Source organism: Oryx dammah, unplaced genomic scaffold, assembly GCF_014754425.2.
Source record: "Oryx dammah isolate SB20612 unplaced genomic scaffold, SCBI_Odam_1.1 HiC_scaffold_15, whole genome shotgun sequence".
Classification (NCBI taxonomy): Eukaryota; Metazoa; Chordata; class Mammalia; order Artiodactyla; family Bovidae; genus Oryx; species Oryx dammah.
Genome location: NW_024070199.1, coordinates 46955134 through 46980530, shown reverse-complemented (window position 1 = coordinate 46980530; position 25397 = coordinate 46955134). Strand labels below are relative to the sequence as shown.

Sequence of the window (25397 nt, the reverse complement as noted above, 5' to 3'; positions counted from 1 at the left end):
CCCCCATCCCAGGTTACTCCTCACACAGCGATAGACTGTGACTGCAGGATTCCTGGGCCAAAGACTAGGAAAGGATTCTGGAGCCTACTGCCAAGTTGGTTAAGCACTGAAACCAACGATCACTTGGCTTCGTACGTAAACCCCGCACCGCCTGACAAACACACGCACCAACACCTGTGCAGACCACACGCGCACCTGCTCCCTGCTGCAGCAGCCTCACCGCCGGCTTAACAGCCACGGCCCCACTCTCACCACCCCATCAGGCCACGCCCGATGCCAACCCCTTCGTGCTGGCGAGGGATGTGCGTAAGGCGCCTCCCCACACGGACTCTAGCAAGGAGGCGCACCTGGGGCACAGAGGAGGGCGCTGAGGAAGGGAAAGGTGAGGTGCCTGGCCCGAGGTCACATGGCTAGCACGTGTGTGTTTCTGTCAATCTAAAAGCGTTAGGGGAAGCATACTGATTCTAACCGCCCGCCCGGCCAGCACCATAGTAACCATCTGCATGAGTTGTTTTACAACAAGAGGTCCTGCTAAGGAACATGGAACTAATAAGCCACCACCAACCGAAAGAATCGCGAAAAGTCGAAAGGAGACACGTGTCCGACCACCTCCCAGAATCCCTCTCTCTGACATCCCCATCTTGGCTGAACAAGGCGTGCACCACCAGGAAGGACTCTGAGTCAGAATGACTGGCTAAGGACAACCCGGACACTAATCCGGACTCTTCTTCACTGAGACTGACATCCTGACCACTCGGGGCACTCAGGGGCCAGCTTGCCTGCCAATGGACCAGACCCAGCGGCCGCAACTGGGACCCTTTTGTCCCTGGTCTCCTCCTGACGTGGACAACTGGCCAGAGTGCCCAAACTGGGTAAGGAACAAGAGACTTTATTGACCTCTCTCCTCTTCGCTCTCTCTTTCCTCTCCTTAACCATTCCTATCCTTCCCTGTTTTTCTAGCCCCCCGGTCCTGGAAGCAGGAATCTGGTCAAAGGGCCTCAGCCTGAGCGGAGGATTAGAGACTGATCACCTCCTCTTGGCAGAGAACTCGAATTCTGGTTCTGGTCTGGTCTGATTTCTGGTAGGGCCGAGTTCCAGTCCTCCCTTCTCTGGAGGCCCAGGGAAAAGTCCCATAACACCTGGGTATCTGCAGGTGGCAGGAGACGTCTGCAAGGCCACCCCTTTCGCCACCTTCTCCCGCCTCCTCCCCCTTTTTCTTTCAATCTGGCCTCCTTTCCTCCCTTGAAATCTTTGAAGACCTGAGATATCTTCCTTTACTCTGCAGTTCCGTGTCTCTATAGACCAAGGGAAAACGGGGAAAGCCTTTAAAATTTTTATTCCAACTTTTTTTATAAACTAGTAAATTTTATATTGTAATACCTAATTCATGACTAAACTCAGAAAATGAAGCGAGATCTTGTGTTGTGTCTGTCTAAATATGTCTTGGTATGTCTTTGTCTCTGGATATTTTTGAGGTTAATTTGTAAATGAGCTCTATTTAATTGGCTTAAAGAAAAGTAAGTGCTTACAAATCAAATAACTCTAAATTAAACAATAAATTCCAGGTTCATGTGAACTGGGAAGTATTCAGTATTAAAAACCTAATATTAATGTTTCTTTGTTGACCTATCTAATGTAAACACGTCTTAGAGTAATTAACATTAAGTAAAATATTTTCATTGTACCTAAGTTTAATATAAGTTAAATATTATCATATCTATTACAAGTTTATTAATAAGGAAATTACCTCGAGTGAAGAAACTTCTTAAAAAAAAACGCCCCGTGCTATGCAGTGTGGAGGTTTGGGGCTCAGTAGTTCTGAAAGACAACTGCTGCCAGGCTGCCCACACGGGTCTGCTGATACTGGAACGCTCTGACACCAGCATTAAAAGCTAAAGCTGTGAATCAGAAGATTTCTAATTGCCTTTCCAAGTTCACCTGCTCCGCCCCACGGGAACACGCCCTCGGTAGATCCCATCCTCTTTGTCGGCCCATCTCATCCTCTGCCGCCCCCTTCTCCTCTCGCCTTCAATCTTTCCCAGCATCAGGGTCTTTTCCCATGAGTCAGCTCCTAGCATCAGGTGGCCAAAGGACTGGAGCTTCAGCTTCAGCATCAGTCCTTCCAATGAATATTCAGGATTGATTTCCTTTAGGATTAGCTGGTTGGATCTCCTTGCTGTCCAAGGGACTCTCAAGTCTTCTCCAGCACCACCGTTCAAAAGCATCAAGTCTTCGGCGCTCAGCCTTCTTTATGGTCCAATCTCACATCCATACATGAGTGCAGACATACGTGAATACAGACCTTTGTCAGCAAAGTGATCTCTGCTTTTTAATACACTGTCTAGGTTTGTCATAGCTCTTCTTCTACAGGGCAAGCGTCTTTTAATTTTGTGGCTGCAGTCACTGTTCGCATTAATTTTGGAGCCCAAGAAAATGAAATCTGGCACATCTGTTTGCCATGAAGTGATGGGACTGCATGCCACGATCTTCATTTTTTGAATGTTGAGTTTTAAGCCAGGCTTTTCACTCTCCTCTTTCACCTTCATCAAGAGGCTCCTTAGTTCCTCTTCAATTTCTGCCATAAGAGCTGTGTCGTCTGCATATATAAGGTTGTTGATATTTCTCTTGGCAATCTTGACTCCAGCTTGTGCTTCATCCAGCCTGGCATTTCACATGATGTACTCTGCATATAAGTTAAACAAGCAAGGTGACAATATACAGCCTTGACACACTCCTTACCCAGTCTGTGGTTCTGTGTCTGGTTCTAACCACTGCTTCTTGACCTGCATACAGATTTCTCAGGAGGCAGGTAAGGAAGTCTGGTATTCCCATTTCATTAAGAATATTCCACAGTTTCTTGTGATCCACACAAAGGCTTTAGCATAGTCAATGAAGCAGACGTAGATTTTTTTTGGAATTCCCTTGCTTTTTCTATGATCCAGCATACGTTGGCAACTTGATCTCGGGTTCCTCTGCCTTTCCAGCTTGTACACCTGGAAGTTCTCAGTTATGTACTGCTGAAGCCTAGCTAGAAGGATTTTGAGCATAATCTTGATGGCACGTGACACGAGTGCAAGTGAACAGTAATTTGAACATTCTTTTCTTTTTAATTTATGTACTTTAACTGGAGACTAATTACTTTACAATACTGTAGTGGTTTTTTGCCAATTTTGAACATTCTTCGGCATAACACAGACCTTAATTTAAAAATACTTAATTGCTAAAAATATGATAAGCGTCACCTGAGTCCTCAGCAAGTTGTAACATCAAAGATCTCTGATCACAGATCACCAAAAGAGAGTTACAAAATGTCACAGACACATGAAGTGAGCAAATGCTGTTAGGAAAATGGCATCAGTTGTCTTGCAGACATGGGGTTGTCACAAATCTTCACTTGAACAACCCAGTATCTGTGACGCACAACCCAACGGGGCACACCGGGGTGAATCAGCTGGTTGGGCGGAAGCAGCCAAAGGGAAGGCTGCAGTCTCACCACCTCACACCCAGCACGGGATGTACCCCCTGCATGCTTCAGTTAAGAACCACTAGTTAGTTCGCGAACTACGCAAGATCAAGACTCACTTAGGAGATTTCTTGTAAGTAGTTATGAGGTGCCACTATGACACCACCCAAGTCAAGTCACAGGAACTTCACCAGAGGAGGGAAGATGGGGAGCAGGCTGAGACCGTCACAGTGAGTGAGAGTGAGGCACACAGAAGCTGAGAAGACTCTGGAGGGTGCCATGGCCTGCTGAAAGGTGTGGCACGGAGGGCAGCTCCACACAGCCTCAGCCGCGTCAGGTGCAGAGACGGCAGCCTTGGCTAAGAGGGCAGCAACAGGCACCGCTCTAAGGCACGCGATATCCTCAGGCCAGGGATCTGACTGTGGGCGGCAGTAACCCAGGTGTCAGTTTTGGATAAATATCCTGAGGGCATTCCCTTCCTTCTCACTCACAATAAGGAAAAGGGGTAGCTGATAATCTGGGTATCCAAGGGTCAGTGAATTTATTAAACTTTTCTTCAAAGGCTAACTGTGGTGTTGGAGAAGACTCTTGAGAGTCCCTTGAACTGCAAGGAGATCCAACCAGCTAATCCTAAAGGACATCAACCCGGAATAGTCACTGGAAGGCCTGATGCTGAAGCTCCAATACTTTGGCCACCTGATGCAAAGAGCCAATAGAAAAGACCCTGATGCTGGAAAAGACTGAAGGCAGGAGAAGGGGAGGACAGAGGATGAGATGGCTGGATGGCATCACCGACTCAATGGACACGAGTTTGAGCAAGCTCCAGGAGATGATGAAGGACAGAAGTGTGGAGTGCTGCCGTCCACGGGGTTGCAAAGAGTCAGATGTGAGCAACTGAACGACGACAACAAAACGACCCTGGGTCATCCCAAACAAGGCCAGGTTTGCTGCTCTTTAGAAAGGCACCCAGGACTTCCCTGGCGGTCCAGTGGGTAAGACTCCACACTTCCACTGCAGGGGGTGTGGGTTTGACCCCTGGTCAGAGGACTAAGATCCTGCAAATTGCATGGCGAAGCCCCCTTGCCGTCCCCTGCCCAAAAAGGCATACAGGGGCACATTCATTAAAGAGAAGTTTGGAATCCAACTGCAACGATAACCCACTAGCCAAAGGAAACCCCGTAACTGACAATGTCTTTCTGTGGAACTTTTGGGGAGGCGAGTGAAGAAGCAAACCATCTCTACACCGCAGTAAGGCAGCGCCTCCAGAGCGCTCTCCGTCATTTAAGCGGCCTTCAGCCTGTGAGAAGGGCAGCCCTGGTGGTCCCGAGGCTAAGAATCTGCCCGCCAAAGCAGGAGACACGAGTTCCATCCTTGGACTGGGAAGATGCCACAGGGCAACTAAGCCTGTGCGCCAGGGCTACTGAGCCCACGCTCCGGTGCCCTTGAGCTGCAACCACTGAGCCTGCACCCCTAGAGTCCCTGAGCCTGGAGCCTGAGGTCCACAAGAGACGCCACCGTTAACGAGAGGCCCACGCACCACCACGAGAGGGGAGCCCCCAGCCACTGGCACCAGAGAAAGCCTGTGAGCGGCAATGAAGACCCAAGCACCGCCAAAAACCAATTTTTAAAAAACACCTTAAAAAAAAAAAATCTGTGAAAAAGGGAACCTCAGTAAAGCCCCCAATGCATGACTGTCCAGGTATATTGTCCTTCCCAAGTAAAGGCAGGAAGTTAGATTGATCAACAGGAATTAAAAAAAAAAAAGCTCACAGTGAAAAAGCTGCTTCCAGTAGAGATGAACACCAATAGCACGTGGGGGTTAGGGGCAGCAGGGCAGCAAGGAGTCACAATGCTGCTTGCTGCCCAAGGCCCTGGACACACCCCCGCCTGGGCCGTCGGCTTTCTGGCAGTTCAACGGGCACGACAAGGACGAGTGCGCGGCCCAGTCTGGGACAGAACCAGGTCCTGCTGAAACACTCACACCTCTGTGAGGGGGAGCTGCTGAGCAGTGACAGAGCCGCCCTGGGCCCACCAACACGGGAAGGCCCTGTCTCCCCACCTCCTCACCGGCAGGATGGAGCAGCCCAGGTGTCCTCGGAGGCGCTGCATGGGCGGGTTTGGCTGTGGGTTCTCTGAGGCCAGACCCGCCCTGAGTCTCCATCTGCTGGAGTTGTCTTTCTCTTGGTGTCATCTTCAGGGATCCAGGCCAACTGACTGGCCAGACTGATAAGACCAAGGTACACTGTCTCCAACTCTATACAGGTTGTTCCAACAGGGTGAATCTCTGGTTAGGTCACTTACAAACATGGAATCAGAAGCCACCTCTGTGGACTCAGCATCGGTACAGAGAAGCCTGACTTGCCCCCAAGAACAATTTGGAGCCTGCTGTAATAGCTACGGATGGACACGGCAGGCCTCTGGGTGCACACCTGCCTTGCACTCCAGCCCAGGGACTGGAGGCCGGCTCCAGGCTCCGCGCACATTTTCGGCCATTACCGCAGCTTGGTCACATCAAAGGCCCGGTAGTTGGTTTCATTTAAGCTTCAGGGATCGTTCAGGGTTTTCTCAGCTGGTTGCCTTAGTCCAGCGTTAGGCCTCACTTATCTGAGACAAGCACATGGACTGACTGACAGGCCGGAGGGGCCAAGCTGGCAAATCGGGGATACAGTACTGAACTCCTCCCCAGGTCTATGAGGATGCTGTTTCCTAGGGAAAGTCCATGCAGCCCTAAGCTTGACATCTGCCCATGGGGTGTAGGAAACTTGCTATGAGTTAGTAGGATCCTCAGGTCTAATTTTGAAAGGGAAAGTTTTAATGGGCTTGTCTGGTGAGGTTTCAGTGACGGAAAAGAAAGGAAGTTCGGGTAAGCGGGGCGGGGGCGGGGGGTGGGGGGGCTAAGGAGGCAGCAAAGAGATACTGGAGAAGGAAATGGCAACCCACTCCAGTATTCTTGTCTGGAAAATCCCACAGGCAGAGGAGCCTGGCAGGCTACAGTCCATGGGGTTGCAGAGTCAGACATGACTGAGCGACTGAGCAGAGATACAGAGGAGATGAAGCAGCAAGGGTAGGAAGGGCGTCAGCTCATGCCGAGGAAGAGGCGTCTGACATTTTACAGCCCCCTCTCTTGTTGTTTACTAGGTTCCATTTGGAAACAGTATCTGCTAAGGAGGCAATTTTAGGATCCTGAACACATTTAGAAGGCTCCAGAGAACAATTACAGTAACTACTCCATGTGGATGGCTTCATCTGGTAGCTGCGGTTTTCTAACTTGGTTTGGAGAAAAACAAGTTTGGGGAGATCAAAGGTTCCTTGGAATCCAGTTATCCTTAGTAAGACTGATCCATTTAGTTAAAAATCTGCACATGTGTAAGTGAAAAGATCCTTAAACACATCAGAGTTCCTGAAGGGGCCACCTTTAGAACCTTCAGATGACCGGGATCCCACTGTTGGATCCAGAATGAAACAGCGCTCACCAGAAAACCTGTCCCTACCCAAACCCCAAATACAGTCAGAGAGCTCATCCAAAAGGAGGGGCTTGGGATCTGAGAGGAGACTTCCCAGATGAAGTCACGGCGGCCTGCGGAAGGAAGGGCACCAAGGGCTCGCTGGGGTCCCCTGCTCACTGGAAGGGGTCGTTCCTTGGCGGGTGTCTCCTCTGGAGCCCACTTCTCACACCAGGTAATGACAACCTACAAGAAACGAGGCAGACCAAGGCCAGCTCAGGTTACCAGAAGTCAAGTTTATTTGGGCGAGCAGAGGAGCTGCATGGGGAACACGCAAGCTGAAGTGAGTGACAGTGAATCCGAAGGCCGAGGGCAGGCCGCTTCTGTGGGCAGACGGTGCAAAAGGGGAAAGTCCAGTGAGGAGCCATGCAGCCAGTTCACTGACCCTGAAGGTGGACAGAGAGTGGCGGCAGACGCCAGTTGGTTAAAGCATAAGGCTCAATCTTCTGTGAATCCGGCGATCTCGGGAAATCAGCTTCACAGTCTTTAACGTTCACCTTCCTGAGGGCGCAGGCATGAGTTTCCCATTCGTATCATTTGATTCCATTTTAGATGAAAATCCTTGCAGATTTCAAATTCAGACCGTGGTGACCTTTCCCTACCGCCCCACGGCCGACTTCCCTTCCTGCTGCCACTACCACTGCTTAACTCAACATGGCTGCTGCTCCTGTTGGGACAGGTGACAAGCCACCGCTCAGTCATAGTCGGGGCCAGCAGTGCACCAGCAACCCAAGACACCTCCCCCAACAAACGGAGTGTGAAACACTCCCCGCGTCCTGCAGCCACGCCCCCTCCTGCTCGCCACGCCCCCTCCTGCTCGCCACGCGGTAGTCTCAAGGCCACCACTCCAACGCGACACCACACTGATACAGAGACCCTTTTCTGGGTGACGTGACGACCAAGCACTTAGAATTAAACACAACAGAACATTCCCCATGCCTCCAGAAGGCGCTGAATCAAGGAAAGAAGAACAAACAAGATAATGAGTTAAAAAAAATGAGAAATACTTCGAGGTCAAAACAACACAAACCCAGAACTCAACACTGAATACAAAGCACACACACAGTATCTGGTTTTGATCTGAGTTTGAAAACCATTCCTATCATTTCCTACTGTGTAAAGCTCAACATTCAGAAAACAAAGATCATGGCATCTGGTCCCATCACTTCATGGGAAATAGATGGGGAAACAGAGGACACAGTGTCAGACTTTATTTTGGGGGGCTCCAAAACCACTGCAGATGGTGACTGCAGCCATGAAATTAAAAGACGCTTACTCCTTGGAAGAAAAGTTATGACCCACCTAGATAGCATATTCAAAAGCAGAGACATTACTTTGCCAACAAAGGTCCGTCTAGTCAAGGCTATGGTTTTTCCTGTGGTCATGTATGGATGTGAGAGTTGGACTGTGAAGGCTGAGCGTCGAAGAACTGATGCCTTTCAACTGTGGTGTTAGAGAAGACTCTTGAGAGTCCCTTGGACTGCAAGGAGATCCAACCAGTCCATTCTGAAAGAGATCACTGGGATTTCTTTGGAAGGAATGATGCTAAAGCTGAAACTCCAGTACTTTGGCCACCTCATGCGAAGAGTTGACTCACTGGAAAAGACTTTGATGCTGGGAGGGACTGGGGGCAGAAGAAGGGGACGACCGAGGATAAGATGGCCGGATGGCATCACGGACTCGATGGACGTGAGTCTGAGTGAACTCCGGGAGATGGTGATGGACAGGGAGGCCTGGTGTGCTGTGATTCACGGGGTCGCAAAGAGTCAGACACGACTGAGCGACTGAACTGAACTGAACCTCGGTTTCAACATCCATAATCAGGGCCTACCTGAGAGGCGGCCTTGAAGGTGGGATGAAACACAGAAGGACCCAGTACATGATCTACTCCAGGCCTCCCTCTACTGTTACAATATGCTGTTAGATCCTATTTAGCTCTTGCCATGAAACCTACAAACCGGGTTACCGTAAACATGACTACCCTTATCTAAGAAACAATCACCTAGCGTGGTGACGTGTTACAAACAAGCGGGAGTTCAGATAGTCAAGCTTCATCACCACTATTTTAACAAAACTTTCTTAAAATAGAAAGTTATAAGGAATTATCAAATTTGCAGGTTTAAGAAATATAACCATCCATTTGTTTTAAATGTTAGCATACTGAGTTTAATATTAATTTTATGAAAACACAGCTCCAAACCTCATCAAAAGGATCTATTACTTTTAAAAAGCAATTAAGTTGAAATATGAAAGGAATACCAGGCAATAGAATAGTCTAAAATTTCAAAAGAACACAGCAGTTCAGTTTCCCTTCCAGGGTCAAACAAAAACCCTGAGCCTCTAACTCTAAATCTGGACTGGCATGCAAATTTCCATGATTACACAAATGAATGTTTTACTATTTATATAAGACACCTCACAATTCTATTTATGGATTAAACATTTTTTTACCCCAAAGTTTTCATAGGGGAAAATATTTTGGTTGTAAATTATCCAATATAACTTTATATTCTTAATTTTTAACTGAAAACATTTAGCCCATAGTTAAAGAGTAATTCCGTAATTTCAGACTGGGCCACTCTCAAGAGGCAAGGTGTGAACTGGGGAATGTGGCCGGCCCTCACATAACCAAACCCGTTTACACATGTATGACCTATCTTAACTCAAAGGTCCTCAATATCTTCCCATAACTGAATGATTAAAATGAACTTAAATGTAATCAATATATTTCTGTAAGACTTTAGAATTTCAACAGTCTATAATTCTTATTAAACTAGGGTGGCCGTCAAATGAACCCCACAGCACAAGCACTTGGTTCACAGAAAAGTCTGAGGGCTGGTGACCCCGCTCTACCCACCTGAGGTGGAGCCCGATCAGTCCTCCAGGCTTACCAGGCCACATTCCGGCCCAGGGCAGAGAAGCCATTCTATTCCCAGAAGGCATCAGGATGCTGCCCCCAGGACATTCCACGCCTCCACCCGCAAACCCTGGCCCCTGCACGGAGCCTGATCAGGAGTCTCTGTCGCTGCCCTCCTTAGTGCAGGGAGGTAACTGTGCTGGATTCACCATGCCAAGGGAAAACACACCTAGAGTCGAGTCAGATCACTAATGTAAATAGGTGAATAACAGTGTAAATGAGACAACAGAAAATGTCTTTGTAAATCAACACACTCTTCAATATACTTGTAATCTCTTAGCAGTTAAAAAAACAAGTTGTCCATGTCCAAAACTCATACAAGCAGTCTTAAAATTATGTTCAAACTGATTTCAAACATGTGTAATGACTGACAATCTTACATGCACTTTTTCTTTTCTCATGATCAAAAAATTATTTAAAAAACCATATGTATTACATGTTTACAGATGAACTAAAATTGGCAAGTAGTTAATTTATGTCTAATTTATGTCACCAAGTGTTAGTTATGTGTGTGGGAACCATAACTTCTGTATATGTTTGAAGCTTTTTATTTGCATGTTTTTTAGAAAAAGAACGGATAAATGATTCAGTGTAGCTGAAGCTCCAGTGCTCTGGTCACCTGATGCAAAGAGCCGACTCACTGGAAAAGACCCTGACGCTGGGAAAGACTGAGGGCAGGAGAAGAGGGTGTCAGAGGATGAGACGGCTGGATGGTGTCGCCGACTCAAAGAACATGAACTTGAGCAAGCTCCAGAGACAGTGAAGGACAGGGGGGCCTGGCGAGCTGCAGTCTATGGGGTTGCGAAGAGCCGGACACGACTCAGCGACTGACAGATGACCCATGTCTGCCTTCCCACTGAAGCCTAAGTTCCACGAAGGCTGAGGTCTAGCGACCTGCTGAACGCAGCCATCCCTGGGGCCAGCACAGAACTAGGCAGAAGCCAGGACCAGGCAAGGCACTGTATTCAACCACTCCCCGCTGCCGAGGGACAGTCTGCCACGAGCTGCCTGCGCACAGCACGAGAGCAGCAACCCTCCCCACGCGAAGCCTCCCCCGGGCAGGTTCTGAAGACACACAGGAGTGAGCTCTGCCCACGAGACAAGGGCAGACTGTCTCTTCAGAAGCTTGCTCCAGACCAAGCCCTGTTTTCACAAAGAAAGTAAAAAAGTTTCCTTTCCTTAACCAAAACAGTCTATTTTTACTGGAGGCACGGTGGTTCTTCATTGCTGTAGCTCCACGTTCCTCCTCCACTCTTTCTTCTCTGCAATTCTTTGTGTGTGACTGAATGAGTCAAACACTTCAAAGTTTTCTTAACCCAAGGCCTTGTCAGCCTGTCAGTAACACTGTCTCCTCTATTTCAAACACCCAAGTCCCTATTCCTTCTTTCTACTCCTGTTTTCAAACGCACCGACCCCTATCTAAATTAACTGTCTCCCACCGTGGAAATACATGAGGGCAAGGTCTTTCATCTGTTTTATTCAGTGCAATAAAATACCCCAGGATCTAGAACCCTAAAAATACCTGGCAGAGATGGCATTCATGGAAGAACAAACATGAAAACCATGGAAAGCTACCTGGCGGTAACTGGGTAAACAGTGCTTGCTGTCGTTGCTGTTTGCTGCCTAAGTCGGGGTCCAACTCTTCTGCGACGCCATGGACTGTGGCCTGCCAGGCTCCTCTGTCCATGAGACTTCCCAAGCGAAATACTGGGGTGGGCTGTGCTGCCATTTCCTTCTCCAGGGCATCTTCCTGACCCAGGGATCAAACCTGCATCTCTTGCATTGGCAGGCAGATTCTTTACCACTGAGCCACCTGGGAAGCTGGATAAAGAAGTACTAATGTTTTAAATTAGAACATCCCCAGCTTCATTCTTAAAACCTGCGCACATATTTAGATTGTACAGTTGCTCTTTCTACCACTCCACACAACTATTACACAGAAATTATCTTGGCTTGTTTTTGAACAGGGTTGTGGGGATAAGAATAAAATGCAGTGTGTGTGTGTGCGTGCGTGCGTGCGTGAGTGTGTGTGTCTGTTAGTCACTCAGTTGTGTCCGACTCTGTGACCCCACAGACTGTGGCCCACCAGAATTCTCTGCCCGTGCAAAGAATACTGGACTGTACTGCCATCCCCTTCTCCAGAGGAACTTCCCAATCCAGGGATCAAACCCTGGTCTCCTGCATGGCAGGCAGATTCTTTACTGTTCATTAAAAAAAAAAAAGGCCCCACAGATCCAGAATGGAAGCACCTTTCGTAACAGCTGACAAAATATATTTTTAAGAGGAAAATTAAGGCTACACAGTGAATTGCCAAGATCAAAAGGTAGAGTTCATGAAGCAATCTTTTGTAGTTTTGTCCCTATAGAAATACACTGCCTCTCCTATTAGTAAACACTCATGAGATTTAAAATTCAATGGCGAACAACATAAAGCAGCCCTGCTTTCTCTGAAGAGGACAGGGAAGAAAACCCAAGGCTGTCAAACAAAAACAAATACATGGCATCATAAACTACCTTTTGAAAATCCCACTAACAGTCCAACACAAAACGTGTCACTGCCCGTTAGTAAGCGCAGTACTCAAGAAAAAAAAAATCTCACAAGTGCGGTTTAGGAAGGCAAGTGTTCACTGAACCAGGAGACGGTGTGCAAATCAAGCAACGCTGAAGGAGAGTGATTCCCTGTAGTAACCCTGCACCAGCTGCTTTCTACTTCTGAAATCACTCCACTGGTAGAGCAGGCTAGGTAAGTAATATCAGCCTTTTATTAGGTTGATACAGAAGTAATTGATGTTTTGGATCCTGAATTTTAAATCATTATAACTGAAACATATCTTTATTAATCAAAACAGGAACTATTATAACCAACTCATTTTTGCCAACGAGAAATAAGTTGGTTTATTTCTCCAGAGTGAAAAAATCTGTGTTCAGGATCTAATCAACTCTTGGAAAGCATTTTATGCCTCCTGCTGGTTGTGGAAGCGCTTTCCCTGCAAAAAGTTGTCCGGATGTTTGAAGAGGTGGTAGTCAGTGGGTGAGAGGTCAGGTGAATCTGGCAGATGAGGCAAAACCTTGTAGCCCAATTCTCTCAACTTCTGAAGTGTCGGCTAACGTGAAGTCAGAAGTTATCGGGGAAAAGAACTGGGCTCGTTCTGTTGACCAGTGCCGCCCGTCTGTAGGCACTGCGGTTTTTGGTGCATCTCATCAGTTTGCTGAGCGTACTTCTCAGATGTAATGGTTTCGTCGGGATTCAGAAAGCTGTCGTAGATTAGCAGGCCGCCAGTGACCACGACCTTCTTTTGGTACAAGTTCGGCTTTGGCAAGTGCTTTGGAGCTTCCTCTCGGTTCACCAACTGAGCTGGTCATCGCCAGCAGTTGTATAAAATCCACTTTTCATCTCACATCGCAATCTGATCACGAAATGTTTGTTGTTGTTACATTCTAAGAGAAGACAACCCATCAAAATTGCGGTTTTTCTGATTTGCAAGCAGCTCATGAGGCCCCCACTTAACGAGCTCTTTCACCAGATTGCTTCAAATGCCCAATGACTACAGCATGCTCAACACTGGGTTCTTCAGCGACTTCCCGTGTAGTTGCAAGAGGGACAGCTTCGGAGATGCTCTCAAGTGTAGTCGTCAGCTTTCCCTGGCCGGCCCCCGCGCTCCTCACCTTCACGGCTCTGGTGTCCTCTGCAAAGCCTCTCAAGCCACCAGTGCGCTGCGCTGGCCAGCGCTTCCTAGTCGTCGATGCGTTGTGGACGCTGCACGTTCTCTCTGCTGCTTCACAGCCCATTTGAAGTCAAATTTTAAAAAACTCTCAAATTTGCTTTTTATCTAATATTTCCACAGTCTAAATATAAAATAAACCGGAAGTAATAAGTCATCAGCAAAAAACATAAAGCAAGAAATGCACGTTAAAATGATGTATAACATTACCACATTTATTTTAGAATGTAAAAACCAGTATCAAACGTCAACGTTAACAATGAAAACCACAATTACTTTTGCACCAACCTAATATTGAACCGTAATGACTTTTGCACCAACCTAATACATTGTCCACCTAAATACCTCTTCCTTTAAAAAAACAAAAAAGTAAGCACTCCCCAAACAGCAGTCCCAGACAAATCTCCCAACAAGCTCCTCAACACTGCCTTATTATTCAACCATGCCATCACTCAGAGCACCAGTTCTTCCCTGTTTCGTATAGCTGATGGCCCTTTAGGGCTGTGGGAATTTAAACCACCCACTGGCCACAGACACTATCCATATTAAAAAAAAACAAAAACAAAAAACCCACCCTTGGTTCTCTGGCAAAACTTTCAAAAAGTACAACACAATCAAAACAATCTTAAACCATTTTAAAACTGTGGACAATGAACAAAAAGAAAGAAAAGTAACTGAATGTAAGGAACTGTGAACTCGATCAGCCCATGTATGGATTTACACTTGAGGTCACCTCCTGACACTAGAAGACTGACTACTTGCTCAAAAAAAAAGCAAGGATTTCAACTGCAACCCTAATTGGCCAGAAGCTGCAGACACGGAATTAATAATGCTTTCAATATTAAGAAGCTGGTAAAAATCCTGACAGGTTAATGGAAATAGTTTAAGGATTCAAGCAAGAATTCACAGGCTGTAATGCACTGATGAACACATACCATCTCTAAGCCCTCAATGTCTATAAAATCATGGTCTCATGGTCTCAGATTAAAATTTCTCAACAGAAAATATCACAGAAGGGTCTGACAATCTTAATGGTCAATTCACAAAACTACAGCATCTGTACACTTTCAGAGGGCAACAATCCTAAAACATAAGTATCCTTTCCAGAATTCAGTTTACTAAAGCTATCAAACCAAAAGTGATAAAATCAACTATTGTGAACAATTCAATTTCTCCAATCACCATTCTATACAGTATTTTCAAAAATAATGCAAAGGTCACAAAAGTATTTAGATGTTAATTTGAAATACAGAGGCACATATAACAGTGGACATTCTGAATTAGTAACATGGGTCAAAAAAAAAAAGACTACAAAGTAGTAACTGGTGTTTAAGACAGCACTATAGTGTTGAAATTATTTTATATAATTATAAATAACTATTTTGAGAATAATTACTCTCTCATCATTCCAGGAGACCGCGAACTGCCAGTGAGAGCTTTCCTAAATAAACTTGAAGCAGCCACAGGTTATTTTATCTGTAAAACGGTCTCCCTTTGCCACTTAGCTCTATAGGAAATTTAAGTCTTGCGATGGTATTTTTATTGACCAAGTCTTCAATCAGTCCTTCCAAATCTCAGAACAAATAGGATACTTTACCTTCGAAAGATGAAAGAAAAAAATTTCCCTGTCACAAAACAAGTTTTAAAAAAAAAGCAGCTAATAAATTGAGAAAATTCATTTTCTAGCATTTCCTTCTCCTGTCAACTCTATCTTAACAAGTTAACCACTAATAGATAACGCTAATGTTTAAGCCACCTTCCTCCACTTTAGCACTCAATCTTTTAAATATATTCCTACTCATAACACCACCTTTCTTTCTAGGAAAGTCTTTTTTATGTTAGCATATTATTTATTCCACTAGCTATCATTAATCGCTGTCTGTAATCATTTCCAGACTCTACTATGGAGAGCACTTAACATTCTGTGGAATCACAGAATCTAGAGCTGGAAATAATCAACCAGCTCAAATCCTCAAAACATAGACTTCAGTTAGGCTCTGCTGCTGCTAAGTCACTTCAGTCGTGTCCGACTCTGTGTGACCCCATAGACAGCAGCCCACCAGGCTCCCGCATCCATGGGATTTTCCAGGCAAGAGTACTGGAGTGGGTTGCCATTGCCTTCTCCGCAGTTAGGCTCACTGCAATAATAAAAACAGCTTCTTATTAAAACGTTTCATCCTCTCTACAGAGAGGCTAAGTTAGGCAAGGTTCCCAGGTGGCTCACTGGTAAAGAATTCACCTGCCAATGCAGGAGACAGGGTTCAATTCCTGGTCTGGGAAGATCCCCCCAGTCGTGAAGCAACTAAGCCCGTGTGCCACAGCTACTGAGCACAGGCTGGGAAGCGCAACTACCAAAGCCCGCATGTCCTAGAGCCCCAGCTCCACACCAAAAGCAGCCACTGCAATGAGAAGCCCGTGCACAGCTACAGAGTACCCCGCCCCCGATCTAGAGAAAGCCCTCCTGCAGCAATGAAGACTCCGTAGGCCTAAATAAATAAGTTTTAAAAATTTAAAAACAAAACTGCTTGCATTTTAACCCAAGTTCTGTCACCCTGCAAACACCACTTTACTTAACCCTCTCAGGGCCTCAAGCTTCCTGAGGTTACAGGGGAAAGCAACAGTGCTTATCTCAAAAGTCATTAGACTCCTGAAATGAGTCAACGCAAGCCAAGAGACTATCAGAGGTCCTGGTGTGTAGGACAACTATTAATCACTTAAGAGGAACAGTTATTAAAAAAAAAAAAAAAGAGTAATTTTAAAAAAGACAACTTTTAAGTTCAACGACTCATTCTGAGAACTTTCGGGTGCCTATTCTTATACTTCACAGCATTGCTGTTGTTCAGTGGCTCAGTCGTGCCCGACTCTTTGCGGTCCTGTGGACTGTGGCCCACCAGGCCCCCTGACCGTGGGATTTCCCAGATGAGAATACTGGAGGGAGGTTTTCGTTTCCTTCTCCATGGGATCTTCCGGACCAGGGATCGAACCGGGGCCTGCTGCACGGACAGGTGGGTTCTTCACCACTGAACCACCAGGACAGGTAAGGTGGGGGGAGGGGCGCATGAACCACAGGCCCGCAGACAAGGGAGGGTATGGGCACGCCTGGCCAGGAACCCGACCCCAGCCTTCCTCGGGGCCCAAAAGGCTTCATGCTGAACCCAGACCGGAGTCACTGCGGACGATGGGGAAGTCTGATCGCGACCGGGCGACCCTCTGGTGGGACGCACAGAAAACATTCGGCAAACAGACGACTGGGGAGGGAGGGGAACGCGGCCAGGCCGTCAGGTACCAACAGACACACCGCTGTGACTGCCGTCACCGTCTCCGGCAGCGCTGGGTTCGCCGGCCGGCCGCGCTTCCCCGCCTGCAGAATGACGCGGCCGCGCCGGCCCGTCCGGCTCGCTGCGCCGCCCGGCCCCGACGACGGCAAGGGCCGCTCAAAGTGCCGCCGCGCCAGCAAACCCGGGCCCGGAGCCCGCGGCGGCCGCGAATCGCGGTCACTCCGCCCCGGGAAAGGGCTCCGGGGCCGAAAACAAAGGCCCCGGGAGGCTCCGCGCTGCCCCGCGCGCTCGCGGCCCGGCCCACGGCCTCAACCTCCCCCGGGACGTTGCAGGGCCGGCGGGAGGGCTGGCGGGGGCCGCGCGGGAACAAAGCGCTCCTGACCCTCCGGCCGCGCGGACACCTGCCGCCGCCTCCCGGCCGCCCGCCGGGCCCCGCCCGCCTCCCCGCGGGCTCCACTCCCGCCCGCCCGCTCCCCACTCCGGGTCCGGCCCCGCCCCTGGCGCCGCGAGATGGCCCCCTGCGCGGCCGCCGCCAGCCCGGCCCCGGCCCCGCCGGCCCCCACAAAAGCGTTACCCGGCCGAGCCCTCGCCGCCGCACCTCACGCCTCCTGCGGCAGTAGCGGCAGCCGTCTGGGCTTCGCTCACTCCGGGACTGCGCCGCCGTGGCCGCCAACAACGCCACCGCCCATTGGCCGAGTCCGCTGTCACCGCCCTCCACGAGCAAAGCGGGCTGCTATTGGACCAGCATGGCGCAAGTCCGCTACGCTTCGGCGCCGGCGGGACCGACCAATCAGAGGCCGTCCCGGGCACGCGGCACCGAGACCCTCGCGCTCATGCAAATAAGGGCATGTGACGTCACCAGGGCGCGCGTCCGTGCTCGTTTCGCTTTAAGAGGCGGGGGCGCGTGGGGCCCACGTGGAGGACGCTTGCTGCTGCGCACCCGTCTATGCAACCGGGGTGCCACCCCTTTCGCCCCCTCGCCCACCGGGGGACCCATTCACTCACCCACCCACCTACCTACCTACCTACCTACCTACCCACTTCCCTCCCTCTCTCCCTCCCTCCCTCCCTCCCTCTGCCTGTGCACGCAGTCCTTTCCCACCCCAATCGCCCAACCCCCGGCCTGTGCAGCCCCCTACCCCCGATTCGGGCGCACCCCTCTCCCCCCCTGCCCTCCCGGGGGCCTGGGCAATGTCTCGGATTCCTCCCGTGCCCCCTGGTACCCCGGATTGAGCTCCACTCCCAGGAACGCGCGCTGACCCCGCCGACCTCCGCGATCCCCTGGCCCAGGTCTACCCTCTCGGGTCCCCAGGCTCGTTCTGCCTGCAGGGCTTGGCTCATGGAGTCCCCTCTTCCTTCCCGACCCTACCCCGCACACTCACGGGCTCTCCCATGGCAGGGCTCAGGCCCGTGTGCCCAGCGTCTCAGACTGGTTCTGGCCTGGCTGACCTCCCCGACCAGAGGAAGGGCTGAGCCTCTGGGGTTGGGGTACCGACCCTGGCCTCCCCACAACACAGTTCCTGGAAAACTTAAAAAGCTCTTGAGTGAGATGAAATGACAGTTCGGTGGAAACCCATATGCTACAGGCCCAGGCTTCTGAGTGTGTTTCTGGGCGCTCTCTTCATTTGAGGGGTCGTTTTTGTCCCTTTCTTGCGAAACTTTGCTGTCTTTGAATGAGCCTGCTCCTGAAACAGGTCCTAACCTGTTCTAGCAAGTTTCATGGGGCGAAAGTTGGAGGGACTATTAAGGACGTACGGTCACTAACCACAGGGTGGCCAGGGGGTGCCCAGGTGTGACCCCCAACACGGGGACCTGCATCTGTATTGGGAGCAGGTATGGGATCCCAAGCCTTACTTGGCTTTTCTGACTTTTCTGCAGTGACCTTGCTTTGCTTCTGCTAAGGATGGGGCAGAGCTGGGGGAGGAGCCGTAAATTGCAACAGAAAGGAACCCCAGAATTTTCAGGTGTGGGGGTCTTCCTCCTCTGGTTTAATAAAGCCTCGTATTCACGAGGCCCCTGGGTCTGGCCCTACCCAGATGTTTGGGGGTCAGTGCAGGTGGCAAGGAGCTGGTGGAGCCCCCTCCCACCACACCAGCACTAGTCGGGCAGGCTGTGGGCTGACCACTGGACCTGGTCCTTGCTCCACTGGCTGCAGTGAGGCAGCCTGTCCTTCTCCAGGTCACCTAAGTGAATTGGTGGCAAGGTGGACGACCTTATCCAAAGCCTTTGTGTCGGTAGCAGGACTGAGAATGCTGTCCCAACTTCCTATGGCACAACAAAGGGACACAAACTGTGGGGCTTAGAAAACACAGCAGCCTTGTGTTCTCTCACAGTTCTGGAGGCTGGAAGGCAGAAATCAAGGTGTCACAGGGCTCAGTTACCTCCAGGGGACTCTCAGGGAGGATCCTTCCTGCCTCTTTCAGTTTCTGGGGGCTCTGGGCTGTGGCTGCATCTCAGGGCCTTCTCTGTCTCCATAGATCCTCTTTAAAAAATCAAGCCAAAGCAGGAGTTTAATTGCTAACGGGTTGATGAAGTGACATTTTCCACTAAAAGATGGTGAAGATCGTTTTGAGAAATAGTCAGAATTATATTTAGGGCTCATGAGAAAGAATCGAGTAATATCAGGAATCTTTTTAAAAACAAGTAATACTTTATTTAACATATGACCAAACAGTTCAAAGTATCCCTACTCAGGTTCAGAGATACAGTTCGTGCACACGTGCTTAGTGGTGTCCGACTCTTTGTGACCCCGAGGATTGTGGCCCACCAGGCTGCTCTGTCCATGAAATTCCTCGGGCAAGAATACTGGAGCAGGTTGCCATTTCCTCCCCCAGGGGATCTTCCCGACCCAAGGATGGAACCTCTGTCTCTTGTCTCGTGCATTGACAGGTGGATTCTTTACCACTGAGCCACCTGGGAAGCCATGTGTTAAGAAAACATTCCCCTCACATCAGTCCTTTATAATAGTTGTTATTTAGTCCTGTGCTCCAGAAATGATATCTGAAACATTATCTAATTACTATGCTCACAAGCTAAACAAAGGACTTTGTTTTGAAATATAAAAACAAAAAATTGAAAGAATTACAAAGGCTGCAACTTAGTTACTGACACATTTTGCTGCATTTGTGTCTAAAGAATTCAAATACTACTTCTGCATTAGGGTCCCTGGGTAACTTTACATGAAACTTTTTTTTTTTTTATGACTGTTTTTACTTAGGACTCTTTAGTCCAAAGTTTTAGGTGCTAGGATGGACACCTAACTTGCTGTCGTCACTGCTGAAGTAAAGAGATGTATTAAGATGGCATAGCGTCTGTAGGAGGTAACAGATAAATCCATAGAAGGGGGTGAAGTGGCTTTCTCGAGGCCACGTTACTTAAGCTAAACTGCTAGGAGTTGAGTCTATTCCAGTTTGGAAAGTAAATCATGACTGAATTTCCAGGGTTCTCCGTGCTGACTTTTCCTGCCCTTATTCTTGCAGATAGTGTCTGTGTTTTCAGCTACCAGAGCTGAGCACCGTCACAGTTTTCCAGATCCCCATCTCCCTGTTTCACATCTGTATATATATTCTTGTTTTAACATAGTTTTTTAAATGTTACTTATTTTTGGCAGTGCTGGGGTTCTGTTGCTGTGTGCGGGCTTGCTCTAGCTGCACTGAGCAGCGGCTACTCTTCATTGCAGGGTGAAGCTTTGTCACTGCGATGGCTCCTCTCCTGGAGCACAGGCTCTACGGCAGGCTCAGCAGCTGCAGCTCGTGGGCCCTAGGGCTCCGGCTCAGCAGGTGTGGCACACTCCCTCAGTAGCTCGAACCGTGTCCCCTGCACTGGCCGGTGGACTCATCCATTGCACCACCAGAGAAGCCCTGTGTATATTCTTGTTACAATGAGATTGTTTTCCCCACTTCCTCAAGGGCACTTTTAAAGCTTTTTGAGCTACCTTGGAACAAATACAATACTCTCAGAATGCAGTTAAGTGTAAATGACTGTCTACATTTAGGCCTGATGAGTAGCTCCTTCTTTGTGATTACTCTTGCACAGTCCCGAGACATACAGCCTAGGCTGTGGCGTTTCTGCTGATCCTGGATTTGCTGTGGCTGCTTTTGGTTAACGTGAAGACTTACTGATAACATGATCAGCAGAATCAGCTACAGCAGGGACGATAAGAGAAATCATTGGAGAAGGAAATGGCAATCCACTCCAGGACTATTGCCTGGAAAATCCCATGGACAGAGGAGCCTGGTAGGCTACAGTCCATGGGGTCACAAAGAGTCGGACACGACTGAGCGACATCACTTCAATAAGGACTGTGCAACTTGTATGTGATATTAATACATTAAAGTGGAAATCACAGACCTCCGCAGTGGTCCAGTGGTTACAATTTGGTCTTCCACCACAGAGGGGGCAGGTTCAGTCCCTGGTCAGGGAGCTGAGCTCCCACCTGCCTCACAGCCAAAAAGCCCAAACATGAAACAGAAGCAGTGTTATAAAAACTCAGTATTTAAAAAAAAATTGGCCACATTAAAAAAATCTTTAAAAAAGCACACAACTAGGAGACAAGTGTAAAAGAAAGGCGGGCTATCCAAATCACTTTTTATATCCAAAGATCGTAACAGTGCTACTTCCCCACAACCCAGGGGTGTGTGTGTGTATAAGTCCCTTCAGTCAAAGGTATTTCTTATGCTGTCTCCCCATTCCCCCATGCAATTTAGCCCCTTAACAAGCCAACAGCTTTATCTAGGATTCAATGGAAGAAAAAGCAGTGTTTCCTTATTAGATGAAAATGTTGTTGGACTCATGCAGGGATGCTGTGTGTCTATATTGCATGTTAGGAGTGATTTAGTCTTGCCCAGTGTAACTTCTGTACTGGAAGGGTTAAGTCGCTCAGTTTTGTCTGACTCTGTGTGACCCTGTGGACTGTAGCCCGAGAGGCTCCTCTGTCCATAGGATTCTCCAGGCAAGAATACTAGAGTGGGTGGCCATTCCCTTCTCCAGGGGACCTTCCCGACCCAGGGATGAAACCCAGGTCTCCTGCACTGTAGGCAGATTCTTCACCTTCTGAGCCTCCAGGGAGGCCCCAAACTCTCGTCCTACCTGCTGACGTTGGGACCACTGTTCCTTGTAAATCATGAACCATCCAGAGAGACCCTGTCCTGGATTTATGATCTTGAGAAAGACTTTCACCTTCTTGGACAGTAGTTTCCTCATCTACTAAAGGAGGTGAGTGATCTTTCAGATAACCGTTTAGTGCTAACATTCTGTGATGCTAGGGAATACAGTTCAATGCAGGCAATGTATTAATATATAAAAACATTTTGCTCAAGTGTCTGTTCTGATGACCCCAGCCGCATTCCAGGACCTGCAAATAGCTCAGGGTGGCTCATGGCCCTAAAGATAGCGCCTGAGAGTCCCACTGGGAGGTGAGCCCGGGCCAGTGCCCCCAGGGTGCTCGCCGGGCCAGGCTGTGCATGCTGTGTCCCCGCCTGCCCGTGGGTGTGATGGGCAGATGTCAGGCTCAGAGTGATGCCAGCCTTGCCATCCCAAGCCCCCTACCTGGGTCTGACATCTCAGATCTCAGGTACTGGGTCTTGGACTCCCCAGCGGAAGCGGGAACTAGAACCCCCTGCAGCTGACCTCGCCGCAGCGGCTCTTTGGAAACTGCACCCGGTCTCTTCACGTCTCTCATGAGATCAGGCAGCCATCCTCACCTGCCTGCACTCTGACTGTATTTTCTGCCCCGCTCCCCACATTACAGCCACAGATGGATTTAAATTAAGCAAACTGGCCCTGGAGGAGACCCTGGCCCTCGCTTCTAGGGGGGCCACTGCTCAGTAAACAGCCCCCAGGGCTGGTAGAAGAGGGGGAGCCTGAGTCCCAGAAGCACCCGCGTGCTTCCCCAGGGTGGTGGCACCCAGGTCATGATGCTCTCGTGACACAGACACGTTGACACACAGAGGAAGCGGAAAATCGCAGTATACTGACATCAGAAAACATCCTGTTTATTCTGTGCAGAGAGAGAGGTACCCGACATGGGGTGTGTCTGTAAACACACATCCTTAGAGGGAAGGAGCCAGGAGCTCAGAGACGGCCTCAAGGAGACACTCGGTCGCAAGTTTATTCTGGTAGTTTGCTGCATGACTTGATTTTTTGAAAAACGTATCTGGCCGTGTCGGGTCTCAGTCGCGGCGCGGGGACTCCCCGGTCGCGGCTCGCAGCCTCAGTTTTGTCCTGGTCTCAACCGCCCTGTAGCACGTGGGCTCTTGGTTCCCCAACCAGGGATCGAACCCACATCCCCGGCATTAAGGCAGATATCTTAACCATTGAACCACCATGGAAGTCCCATGATTTGATTTTTTAAATTGTGAATCTGTAATATTTTTTTTAATAATGAAAACGTGAAAGATTTCTCTTTAGAGAGAAGCAGGAAGACTCTGGGTTTCCCAGGTGGTGCCAGTGGTAAGTACTCTTGCCTAGAAAATCCCATGGGCAGAGGAGCCTGGTGGGCTGCAGTCCATGGGGTCGCTGAGGGTCGGACACGACTGAGCGACTTCACTTTCACTTTTCACTTGCATGCATTGGAGAAGGAAATGGCAACCCACTCCAGTGTTCTTGCCTGGAGAATCCCAGGGGAAGCAGAGCCTGGTGGGCTGCCGTCTATGGGGTCGCCCAGAGTCGGACACAACTTAAGTGACTTAGCAGCCGTAGCAGCCAGTGGTAAAGAACCCAGCTGCCAATGCAAGAGATGTAAGACACGTGGGTTCAATTCCTAGGTTGGGAAGATCCCCTGGAGGAGGGCATAGCAGCCCACTCCAGTGTTCTTGCCTGGAGAATCCTATGGGCAGAGGCGCCTGCGGGTTGTGGTCCATAGGGTCGCAGAGTCGGACACGACCGAAGCAGATGAGCACACACCCATGCAGGAAGACAATTCTGGCTCTTAAAGCTGGAAAGAGGTTTCATACACACACATGAAAGAAACAAAATTTTACCAGGGAATTGATATTTTCCAAGTTAAAGTTTTTCACCCCATCTTGTTCCAGAAGGTTCTGCCGTGGCTTGTGAGGGTACAAAGGCCAAGAGAGCAAGGACTCTGCTGACCAGGCTGCGGTGGGGTGGGGAACCTCCTGGGCCCCCACACCCCCTGCAGGCACCCTGGCTGGGGCCAGTCCCCACTCCCCACCCCGCCCTTTGCAGCTGCAGGGCAGGGCTCATGTTCTCCACTAAAGACAAGAGGGTGAAGGACCTCCCTGGAGGTCCAGTGGTGAAGACTCCATGCTTCCAATGCACGGGGAGTGGGTCCAGCCCCTGGTCAGGGAACTAAGACCCTGTGTGCTGTGCGGCCATAGCCAAAAAAATAAGCAAATAAATAAATAGAGACGAGAGGGTTCCCTGGCGGCATGTTACAAAGAATACCAGATCGTGAAGAGTCTCGAACACGGGAAGGTAGAGAGGATGACCTAGGGACAGACGCCGGTGCTCTGATGTGACCATGAGTGCGTGCTTGATGGCTTCATCCGCCGTTTCAGCTGAAGACGACTCCGTGAGGGACCTCACACCGCGCTGTCCTAAACTAAGACACGGGGACACAGCCCGCACGATCGTGTGAACAGAACCGAGAGCCCCTTAGTCACACCACGCCCGGTCCACACGTGAATGTCCCTGGACGTCTCTGCAGCAGGTTTGCTCCGCACCATCAAGGCCCACACGCTGGGGGTGGTGCTGGCGCTTCTCAGGCCCCGCCTCCTGGAGGAGCCCATCTGCCTCCGTGGGCACCGCCTGCCTGTGCCTGGCTCCCCAGTGCAGCCTGTGAGCAGGACGTGAGGCGGATGGCCTCCTCCACGAGGGGCCCCTGACCAGGGGCAGGGGCCTTACCCCGAGCACTGGAGGTGGCCTGCTCTCCAGCCTCAGCTACGTCCGAGCCAGGGTCTGCCTGGGCAGCACGGGTCTGGAAGCTTCACTCAGTGCTGACTCTGTTCCTGGTGGAAAGACCTCTCTGTGCAGGTTAGCCCGGAACTCCCCCGTGGCAGACCCCTCAGGCCCACGTGTCCCTCTCGGGGGATGCGGAGACTGAGAGATGTGGGGAGGGGTGATGGGCAGAGCACACCTTCCCTGGTCCCCATCACCTCCAAGCCACCCGTGGGATGACGCTCCACCATCGTGAGAACCGTCAGCTCCCAACTTTCAGCTCAGAGCCCACCGATGGCCCTGGCCTGAGGCAGGGCCGCACTCAGGGCCCAGGACAGAGGCTGTCCAGCCACCCTGTTCTGTCCGCTGGCCCGCTGCCCGTTTCAGTGGGGCCACTGGGGGCCCTGAAGCGCAGTGTCCATGGGGGTGGAGATGCTTAATCTTGCCACTTAGGAAAAGCAAGTTTGTGGGCCACATGTCCCCTCCCATGGTGACAGGTATGACGTCTTGGTCTTCTTTGCCCTTGAGGGCAAGTGTGGACCCTGGATTTCAACGGCTCCTTCTTTTCAGTGCCCAGGTCTTCCCAGACTGGGCTGGGGGAGGCTGCTGAGGCTTTGAC

At 49.7% G+C, this 25397-nt stretch overlaps 1 protein-coding gene across 3 annotated transcripts in view; it reads right to left on the bottom strand.

Annotated features, from left to right (window-relative positions):
* The window catches only part of NAP1L4 (nucleosome assembly protein 1 like 4), a 51359-nt gene extending 33769 nt beyond the window's left edge, over window positions 1–17590 (bottom strand). Inside the window, exon 1 of one of the 3 annotated variants that reach the window (XM_040255305.1) lies at window positions 17481–17590. The gene's annotated coding sequence lies outside the window, so the exon portion shown is untranslated. Of the gene's footprint in view, window positions 1–17456 lie in introns of all 3 variants that reach the window. The other 2 variants (XM_040255307.1, XM_040255306.1) reach the window with 2 other exon arrangements.
* Between the last annotated feature and the right edge of the window lie 7807 nt (window positions 17591–25397).